The 10,757-nt window shown below is 41.7% G+C and overlaps 1 long non-coding RNA gene across 1 annotated transcript; it reads left to right on the top strand.

Moving 5' to 3' along the window:
- Positions 1-3,536: 3,536 nt before the first annotated feature.
- On the top strand, positions 3,537-9,003 carry LOC116791976. Its single transcript, XR_004358921.1, has 3 exons — positions 3,537-3,553; positions 3,785-3,872; positions 8,661-9,003. It is a non-coding gene; the product is annotated as an uncharacterized LOC116791976 (long non-coding RNA).
- The last annotated feature ends 1,754 nt before the right edge of the window (positions 9,004-10,757 follow it).

Here is a 10,757-nt window from a genome sequence, read left to right as displayed (position 1 = left end):
TTTTGAAATATTTTGGAAGAAATCCACACTTTCCTTACTGAAATAATTTTTAAATTTTTGACCAGATTTTGCAATTAGTTTTAGCTAACTACATTGAATTACTATCTGGCGATAAATACACTTTTTATCAAGATGTCTGTCCACCTTCACCTTGAAGCGTTCAGGCAGAGCCAGTGAGAGATGGGTAAGTGTTGCTGTCCTGTTAAAAGAGGGATTATAGAGCCTTTAATGTCTTTTGGCTTTCGAGATCTTATCCAACAGATGTGTGAACGAGCTTCATTTCCAGCCATAACAAAATAAACATTTGTCACTTTTAAGAGAACATTACTGACAAAATGAGACCTAAAGATTTGTGAAAATTCTTTCCTAAATTGTTCATTCATTGTAATTTTTTTTCGTGTTTTGAGCACAGCTATAAATCCAAGTAAACAGCATCTAGCTACGGCTCTGTTCTAAATAAAGTGCAATGGAAAAAGGAGTTTAATTTCTCCTTAAGATCTCTGGAAACTTGATGCATTTTTGAAATACGATTGGTTGCCCTGACACTGTGACAGTAGCCAGTTGTTTTAAAGGAGCATTTGCTTGCTTGGAAGCAGAGTAGTTGACCTTGATACTACTGTACTCTCAGCGGGAAAGGATAGTCAGAGGATAAAGCAGTGGTTGGCAGAGGAAGCAAAGGCAGTCCATAAAGCTCAAAAAGCTTTTCTAGCATTCTGATAGAAGTAAAGAAGTAATGCTTAAGTGAATGATCTGCAAAGAGCAGGTAAAGAGTGATCAGGCAAAGCTGTAAAGAAACACAAATCTGGTCACTGTGGTTGACATTTCTTGCTCTAGTTCCTCATCAAGAGGTTCAAAAAGGCTGCATCTACCTCACTGCCCCTTGCCTGTGATGCAGGATGAGATGCTTTTCCATGAAGAATTCACAATCTTGAATAGCTGAGTGGGGCCTGAACCTCTCCAGGGATGGAAACACCTTTGTCAGACTGCACCCATTTTCTGTGGTTTGTGCATATTAACTGAGGGACTTTGAGTTGGCTATACTGTTCATTACCAGTGCCATCCAACTTTTGATGTTCTCAGGGTACAGACCACATAATAACAGCTGCTGAGATACCCTCTGTTACAGTAGTTACTGTGTATACGTTTTCCTCCTATAACAAAACTGATTGAGTAATGATTTTTGTGACTGATTCAGCCTTGTATTCTGTTCATGAAATGATAGTGACTGATTTTTTTAATGTACTATTTTTCAATCAATACATATTTTTTAAACTTTTTTTTTCCTCTTTGTTGATCACCAGGTCTAAACCCAACTTGTCTGTTCAGCTGTGGCTGTTATTTACTGATGATAAGAGTCTGAAAACTTTTATGAAACAAATACTAGATGGACGGTTTCATAATAGACATTCCATACTGGTAAACTGAAATGCTCAAGTGTTCTTGCATGCAAAATGGATGCAAAAAATTCATTAATTTATAATCTCAGCTTGCTGGAAATAAAAAAGCATATGCATTACTTTTCCCGTGCTTTTTTAAATGTAACTGGTATATTGGTAGCAGCACAAATTAGCATGTAATTTTCAATATACTGCATATAGTTAGTAACACTGAGGATATAATTGCCTGAATTGTCCATGTTTAAACAGTGATGACAAAATTAGAGCCTGTTATATACAACTATATTAATAGTTTAAAATTATAGTTGAATAACTGACAGTTAAAACTATATTAAACCTAACCATTGATACCTGATCTATTTGGACTCAGGCCTACCAACTTGCCAGCATCTTTTCCAGGGATATATAGGCCTGTTTACCAGTATGCTGGGACCACACATTTAACCTGAAAGTAATAGTACCGTGAGGATACAGGTGACTAGATATTTTTAGTTTCAGGGCATTCCTGAAAGCAAACATAACGAACCAGCTGGTAATCACTTGGCTACATGGCCACCATGTATAATTCTCTAAACTGACAAGGAAATTGTGAACTTTCAGTATGAATGTGAACAGCCCCAAGGGCAGTAAGGACAGGTGGATTTATGAGCAGACAAGGGACAGATGCGCAGACAATGCAAAACTATTTGTCTATGCTTTGATTCATAGAAATGAGTGCGCCAGGCACAATGAGAGATGGGCAGACTGATTACTTCATTTCATTCTTCTGAAAGGACGCAATATAATGAGGACACAAAATAGAATATGCAACGCATTCTTTTTTTGTCTCTAATGTACTCCTGTGGTTTACTTCATGTTTTTTTTTTTTTAGCCTGTTACACCAAAGTTGGAAAAGAGAAAACAAAGGAAAAGCAGATAAAGGAGTAATGAATGATAGAAACTGCCTTACTCGGATTCACGGCCCCATCAAAGGGGGCTTGCACAGTTCAGGTGGTCTAAATTGGGGTAGCTCTGTAATTACAGCCTATTGGACAGACAGAAAATGTCTCTGGAACTGCCAGACTGGATTTTTTACAAGAATTAAAATTGTTGTTGTAATAAGAGATGAAGTGGACAAATACACTCAGTAAAATCTATTAAAAATAAACCTTGTGTGTGTATGCCTATACTTCCAGTTGAACTCTAGGCTGGCAGGAATCAGCCTGTTACTGAGAGGCACCACTGCAGGACAGCAGGACATCAGAAGGCAATAAGCAAAATGACTACATAGAAGACTATTCCTCTGTCCACTGCACATATGCACAGCAGTGCATGCAGTCAGCAGAGCTGTCAGTGCTTCCTGGCAAACACAGACTGCCTACAGGCTCCTACAGCCTCAAAAGTCACATTATATCTATATCCTCTGTACTTTTCATTAGTATGTGTAGAACAGCTAAGCTGTAGTGCTGTAAAGTAATAACACTGTGCTTACCCAAACAATTAAAACTCACTTATCTTCCCTTGAAATACCAAATAGTAGTGGTTTTTCCTCAACGCAGTCAAGCAGCCACCTTACCAGAAAAGGCAGCAAACACCAATCTAGACTAAATAGTATGTTCATCCATGCAATGGTGGGGCACAGCATTAAGATAAATGTTTTCCCTGCTGCAAAGGTCCTTATGAGGCAGAGAAGGGGCCCCAGAATATATTCCAGGACCTGACTTTGCCTCTCTGGAACAGAACAGAAAGATTCCTCATGCTCCAGCTCCTCCAAGCCATAGTGCTTTGAAAATATAGCATCTGGTCCAAAATCTACTAAACTTGGATATTCTAATATATATAATTTATAATATATATATATATATAAAAATATATTTTTATATATATATATATATAAATACATTCTAATATTCTAACTGAACATGCATTTCATAAACTGTATAAAATGAATCTGCTGTGCTAATTGTTCTGCTCTAAGGCGTTAAGGGAATGCCAAACATCAACAGTTGAGTTGTGGGAGGCGTGTCCAAGCCACAGGGTACGTGCGGGGCAGAGGAGCCCAGGGGAGCATGTGCCGACATAGGTAATCTTATTGGTCAAAGAAGTCACATGGTGTTAAAGGATAGAACAGCGCCGATTTTAAAATAATTTCTCTTTGTTCACCATCTCACGAGGAGGTGTTTTTCCTTATTATATAAGGACATTTGCGTACCCTACAGGAATCCTAGGAAGGAAAGGCTGTGAAATAATTTCAGTTGGAGATGGTGCTCTGTCCTGCAATAGGCAGGATAGGAGATTGTGGCCATATCAGCCTGATGTGCTTATGCTTCCTGGAAAGAAGTTTAGCTGCAGGTGGCTGAACAGGCTGTAAACCCAGTGCACTGAAGGATTTTTCTTTTTCTCTGTAGGTGATGCTAGCAAAGAATCTGGATGTGTCTCAAAGGCTGGTGAACGAGGCACGAGGTGTTGTTGTAGGATTTGAAAGTGAACAGAAGGGTAAGTGAGCTTCTTGATCTCTTGTTGAAGGAAGAGGGGAAAAATAACAAAACAATTTTTCATTGATGGCTGATGACTTCTCAGCTTTGTTTACTGCCTGGTAAGAATAATTTGAGGGAAAGCAGGGAGGAGATCTCTGCAGGATTGGGGCTCTCACCAGCTGTGATGTCATGCACTGCATCAGCTGTAGCTATCTATGGGCCTCTTGTGTTTGCTTTTCTGTGTTGCCTAGATGTGGGTGCTCATTTGCATTTCCTGTTTTGTTTTGTTCAAGCAAGTTTTTGTTTGTTTTTTTTTCTCAAAGATTAATGTTCTGCTACCTGCAATGTGTATTTTTCTCTGCATCTCAGCTGATAAAATACCTGACTTTAATTCTTCTGCCTTAAGTAGGTGCCAAACATCATTTCAGTACATGCTATTTACTGTTTGCGGGTTTAGGTTTGGTTTAGGAGAGGGGAAAAAAAAGTATTCTTAGGCTGCTGACTTCCTGGCTTTTGAGTATCAGGAATACATCCCTGTTTCTCTCCTGCTCCCATTCCTACAGGGCTGCCTAAGGAGAGGTTTCTCTGCACCTCTTCTGCTCATGATGCCTGCCTATAGGGTCACAGATGGACTAGATACACTGCTGGAGTTTCCATGAGGTGCTGCCATCTGCATAGTTGGTGTTGGACTATAAAGCAGCATTATTTACCACTGTGGGCTGATGAGAGCAGTGTTTCCTTGAGAGTCATCAGCACTACAGACCCTGAGGTTTACAGTATAACTGAGGCAGCTGCCAGAGCCACAGCTGTGCTCTTTGGGCTGGGCTCCCGCTTTAGTGGTGTGTGTTTGTTTTTTTTCAATGTAACAGTGTAACTTTCTCAAAGTTCCTTCCTTTCCAGAAGACTTCATACACTTTGATAAACACTGGTCTTGGAGACCTGTGAGTTTGTTCCCATGCCACTGTTTATTGTTCCCGTGCCACTGTTTAAACCAGGGCAGGCTGTAAATTCTGCTGTGCCCAGGACAGCCCTGCAGACAGGCCTAACCCAAACTCTCTGATCTACCTGAGGACTGCTTGAGAATGGTGACTGTTCTAGTTAACTACTAGGATTGAAACCAGCAGGATTTCTTTCCCTGCTGTGTTGATTAGATGGGATTTATGGAGTTTTGTGCAACAAGAGGTTCTCTGGAGTTAGTTAGCGGATTCTACTATCTGCTAGCAATTTACTGACAGTAGAAAACTGCCTTTTCTTTCTGATTCTCATCTTTTAATCAGTTACACAGTAAAACAAAAGTCTTATTTGTTTTTTCTTTTTTTTTTAATCAAGCCCTTACACCAAGAATGGTACCTTTGACAGACTCACAGGTTAGTGTTGGTACAGCACAGTGTTCTTTTTTGTTTCTTCTGTAACAAAGTTCTCTGTGTCTTTGGCAGGGCATGTCTTTAGATTGTGTGGATATCTCCCTGTCTCATGTCTTTGAAAGTGGGTAGGCTTATGTAGCCCTCTCCCAAGCCCCTATCCTTGCAGGTCTCCGTGTTCTGGATTTTGACCCAAAAGTAGTGAGAGCTGATCCTTCTGTGCTGCAGTTCTATAGACAGTTAAGACGTCATCAGCTTTTAACCCAGGTAAAGAAAAACCTCATGCTAGCAAAGCCTGCTTTGTGCTACCAAGATGAGAGATGTTGACACTGAGATGCTTCTTTTTCTTCCTAAGCAAGACCATTCAAATTAAAACTTGTAGTGGCAGGAGAGATGAAACTGCAGAGAGAGCATGTGGCAGGGCAGCTCTTGGTGGTAAAATATCTACAGTAGTTTTGGGATTGTATAAAACTACCTGGCCCTGTGGGCAAAAGGATAGGTTGGGATTCTTTGGTCTTCCTCTTGCAGTAAGGAATGAAGGGGAAGTGGGCACAAAAGAAATCTGTTCCATTTTTTTTTTATTTCTTCTTTCTCCCCAAAGGATTCACTACACACCTATTCAGATGCTGATGAGAAGGAGAATGTGAAATGCAGCTGATAATACTCTCCTGGTTTCTGTGAAGTGTCAGCACAGACTCCTGAGATGCAGTGATCTTGCTATTGAGTATATTTGATAACATAGGTAAAGTCAAAGGACTTTTTTTAGCTGTTTGCTTCATTCAGCTGACTCTGGATATATAGAAGTATCTCTATCTCGTGCCTCTGGAATTTGGAAGGCTTCTGTAGCCCCTTTCTGAGCCCACAGACCTAAGTAAGCACTTCTGTGTCACAGATGCAACTCCAGCAAACAAAATGACTGAACAAGGATGTTCCTGAGGGTCCTTCCTGTGGTTCTATCCTGCCTGCCTAGTTGCATTTAATCCTCCGCATATATAGACTGAAACTTGTGTCCCTTTCTTCAAGTATACTACTGTTGTGAGATGGAAGGTGTCTGGATGGATTGGACCTGTTCACAGGAGCTGCTGGCACAAGGGAAAGCAGTGCTAAGTATCTGGAATACATACTTGATTCTTCTGCAAGCAAGGAGCTGGGCTATTACTTTACAGCATGCTGAGGTGTTCCAGATGCTTGACACCAGGAGGCTTTGCAAAACTTCCTCCACAAGCAGAACTGCCAGTTACATATTGCTTGTTATGCTGATATGTAGCGGTTTTATTAGTCTGTTGCATAAGATGTGATTTTTATTTTTTTAACCCTCTGAGATGAACTGGCACTGTTTAAAGACAGGAGGAATTCCTACATCTTATACCTGTAATTATGGAACTACAAGAACTGTGAAGTTCTGTTACTCCATTAGGGAGAAGATGGGTACTGGTGAGAGTTCCTCTTGTTTAAACACATGAGGCTTGCTCAAATGAAAGTTGCTCCTGGAAAAAACTTGTCTGACTAATAAGGTGGAAGTTTAGTGTGAAATAGGGAATAATGGCTATGGACACGTGAAGTGAGCTGTAATGTCACCTGTTTCAGCAAAAGCAGAGATAAGCAGAACTAATATACTGTCTTAATTAAGGAAAAGCTTTGGTCTTTGTATTTTAGCACTTTGTTTAAAGCTTAAGTAACTTGTATATTTTAAAATGTTTAACATCTTAAAACGTGACATAACATTCAGCTAGAACTTGTCTCTTGCAGGGTTATGTCTCTAACAAAACCTCTGCTGTGGGAGTGAGTTGAAGGTCACTTCTTGGCAGCTGCTCTCCTTAAAGCCAGGAAAGGATGTTGATTAGCCAGTGGTTAATATAGCAGAGAACAGTTTTAATCAGATTTCAAAATGCATATTTTAAGTGGGGTTGGGTTTTTTTTTTCTGGGCTTGAAAGGTAGAGTTTTGGAGGGAGTCATAGTAGAAGACAGAAGTGTGCACAAACTGAAGATTAACTTCTCCCTGCCCACACACCTGGCAAGGAGGGTGCTGGCGCACTAAAGCATCATTTCTGGTGCGGATGAGCACTGAGGTGTGATTGTTTGGCCTGCAGCTTCCAGAGCTTCCACTAGAGCTGGGTGAGGGTCTGACTCTGCTGCAGGCTGTGTCCCCCAGCTGCCAGTGCCAGTACCCAGGTGGGGTGCCCAAGAGCATAGTGTGCTCAGGTTCAGCCCCTTCCTCCTGTGGTAGGACACAGGGGGTGCAGGTGTGGCAGGCTGGCTCTAGCCTTTCCTTGGACACCTCTTGTTCCCCCAGCTGCTGTGTGTCCCCACCTTGAAGCACTCTTGCTCTTTCCTCATGCTGCTGTTCTGCAGTGGGTGCCCTGGCACAGAGTGTGCTGTGCCACTCGTGCCTCCTGTGTAATTCCAGCTATGCCTCAACTGCATCCTCCACCTTTGTGTGGGTTGAGTTTTTGCTTTTGTTCACCCCCCCATGCCCCTTGTGCAGGTGGCAGAGGCTGTGGGTACCCTGACCATCAGGGCAAGGCTGTCCATGCAGGCAGGGATGCCCAAGGGGTTGCCTTAAAGCCTGTATGCTTGGTCAGGGGGCTGGGCTGGGTCCAGTTTGCACTCTCATGGGTTTTTAGAGATGCTGCAGTATGAGGGCTTTGTGTTGCACTGGAGGTTGAGGTGTGGGATCTGAAAGGCCCAGAATGTCAGTGAGTTTTACTCTTGGGGTAGACAGCTAGGAAGGATATGCCAGGCATGTCCAGTCATACACAATACATTGATTTACTGACAAGTTGCATAAGAGTGATTAGATAATGCAGGCTCAAATCCTTTAACATCTCTTAAAAAGTTCCTGTATTGCTGCAATGAAAAGATAATTTAGAGTGTAAGAGTGGTGATTATGCTAATAAACTTCTAATTGTGATTTTAAGAAGCAACTCACTTGACTATCGTTTTCCTGGATTTAGGGATTGAAATCTTTCCAGTTGTATGGGGGTTTTTTTGGTGCCAAGCTGAGGTTTGAGATAAAATGCTAAACAAAACTTAAAGCTGGAAAGGCTAATCAATATTTCATGTTAGTATTAAATATACATGAAATATTGTGGTTGCCTTCTCAATGATGGAACTGTGGGAACAGAATAGTGGTGGCTTTTGAAGGGCTGGCAGCTGTTCTGAGGCCAAAAGGGGTCCGTCTGTGTAAATTTTGGATGTTCTTACTTCCAGCTAAAGCAGATGTAGGGATGGGGGCTGGGTCTGGAGGCTGCTATTTAAATCAGAAAAGAAGCAGCCAGGACAAATCTGAGCTGTCAGGCTCTGTCATGGCTCCCCTTCACTCAGGGTTGTGATGAGGCCTTTTTAAACAGAATAATACTTCCATATATACATGAGGTAAAAATCTTGTAATACAATAAATATCCCTTCTTCCAAGTTTTCCATAATGCGTTGATTTTTCTTTCAGAGGGACAGTCTGTCGCTAGAACCCAGTATGACAACATGGGATTTTTTTTTTTAAAGAACTCTTTATTGTGGTAAGTGTACTGCAAGAACAGAGCTCCTCTTCTCTTCATTAGTCAGTAAAATGAAGAATCTGAAGGCTGAGCAGCTTTTTATACAAGGCTGCCACAAAACCATCCTCAAAATGTCTAGTGCTGCTGTTGCTTTCACCTACTGAGGCAAGGTGGGCTTAGCAGGCTGGATTCTTGTGAGGACAATTCACATGGCTCATGACAGAGCAAGCACCTGTGCCATTCTCCATTTACACAACCTAGAGTTCGTGCTTTTCCCCTGCCCCTCCATGGATCTTCTCCACAGGCTGTGGTCCTTCAGGAAGAAGTGTGCTCCACCACGGCCTCGCTGGGGGCTGCAGGGGCACCTGGAGCTCCTCTTCCACCTCTGACCTGGGTGATCGTTTCTCACACCTTATTCCCCACAACTCTGCAGTTTTTCCCCCTCTGTCTGTTGTTACCACCAGTGTCAGTGAGGGGCTCAGCTGTGCCCCGTGGTGGGGCTGTACTGGAACTGGTTGGAATTCGCTTTGTCGGGCACGGGGCAGGCCCGACCTCTCCTCACAGAGATTCCCAACACGTGTGCTCGGGCACCTCATACACCAAGAACCAAGTGTGTGAGCATCCTTCAAACTGCCCCACCACCCTTCCTGCAGCAGTTGGGTGGTTGGATATCCTGGGCTACAGAGGAAAGGCTGAAGGTGCTGTGGTAGGTGAGGGGGGAGTGGCTGGTGATGGAGGAACTGCCATGGCCATGGGGCACCGGGCAGGAGCTGGCCCGGGGTGCAGCTGGAGCCCAGCTCATGGGAGAGGCACTCTGTGAGGGCACATGGCTGTGCAGCAGCAGGCTGGGTCCCAGCTCTGTGGAAAAGGAGGCTTCCATTACTGCAGTCCCATAAACATGGGGAATTAATATTGTCCTCTGCTTTCACAAACTGAAGAGCAAGAATTTAAGCTTGGTGTTTGCCTTAACTGCAGCTATCATTAAGTGAATTAAACTAAGAGTTAGATACATAATTGGTATTTCTGTTACCACAAAGTACAGCCATTCTCTTTTCAAATACATTAAACCATAAGAAACTGCTTTATACCAGCTAAAGCTTCATAATACATTTATGTGTTATTGGAAGCATAATTCACAAGCAGAGTGTTATTAAAACCTTACCAGCTTCCAGTTTAAATCTTTGTACAGTGATTTAACGCCCTTCTCATTTCTTTATGTGACATTTTCACAATAATTAAACATGAATGTGTCCTCAGAGTCTGTACCCACAAGTCCTGTGAGTGCAGGAAAGGCAGCAACAGTCCTGTTGATCTCAGATGCTGTAATAAGATTGTGTCCAGGAATTAGATCTTCATATCCAGAGTTGCTCTGAATAGATGAAACAAATACTATTCTTAAGTGATGGAAATACAGTACATTATAGGTTATATTATGAATGCTAATAATGTAATTTTTCTCACAGATATTAAAAGTTTCTCATTTTGTATTATGCCACTCTGTGACATGCAATTGTCTTCTGCTGTTAAATCTAAGCAGCTCTATTATTAGCCTGAGAAAAGACCTGAATTGCTAGAGATTGTATTTAGATGTGTAAAATCTCCATTTTGCTACTTCCTGTATAATTATTTTATGCTTGTTTCTATTACAGATTATAAGGATGTTGGATGGAATTTTTTAGCTAAACTACTGACTAGGATATAATGTATGAAATCTGGTTTTAAAAGCAAAATAAGTTGATAAAAAAATCTAAAAGTTTTTCACTTATAATTATTGAATAGTGCACTAGCTGAATTTTTATTTTTTTATTATTTTTAATTTGGTATGGTGTTGATGCAGAGGGCTGTCAGATGAGACAGAGAACCTATGAGAGCCCTTTTGGGATGGCAGCTGGGTAGGCACCAGCAGCATCCTAACTGGTACCATGTGCCCATGTGTGGGCAACCAGATTAAGCCTGCAGTGTTCTAAATGTAATACATTTTTACTAAATTGTTTATCACAATCCCTTTGCAAGAAGGTAGAGCTATGATAAAGATGCCTCTGACAGAA

The sequence above is a fragment of the Chiroxiphia lanceolata genome, chromosome 10, assembly GCF_009829145.1.
Source record: "Chiroxiphia lanceolata isolate bChiLan1 chromosome 10, bChiLan1.pri, whole genome shotgun sequence".
Classification (NCBI taxonomy): domain Eukaryota; kingdom Metazoa; phylum Chordata; class Aves; order Passeriformes; family Pipridae; genus Chiroxiphia; species Chiroxiphia lanceolata.
This window is presented reverse-complemented; position numbering and strand designations above follow the sequence as displayed.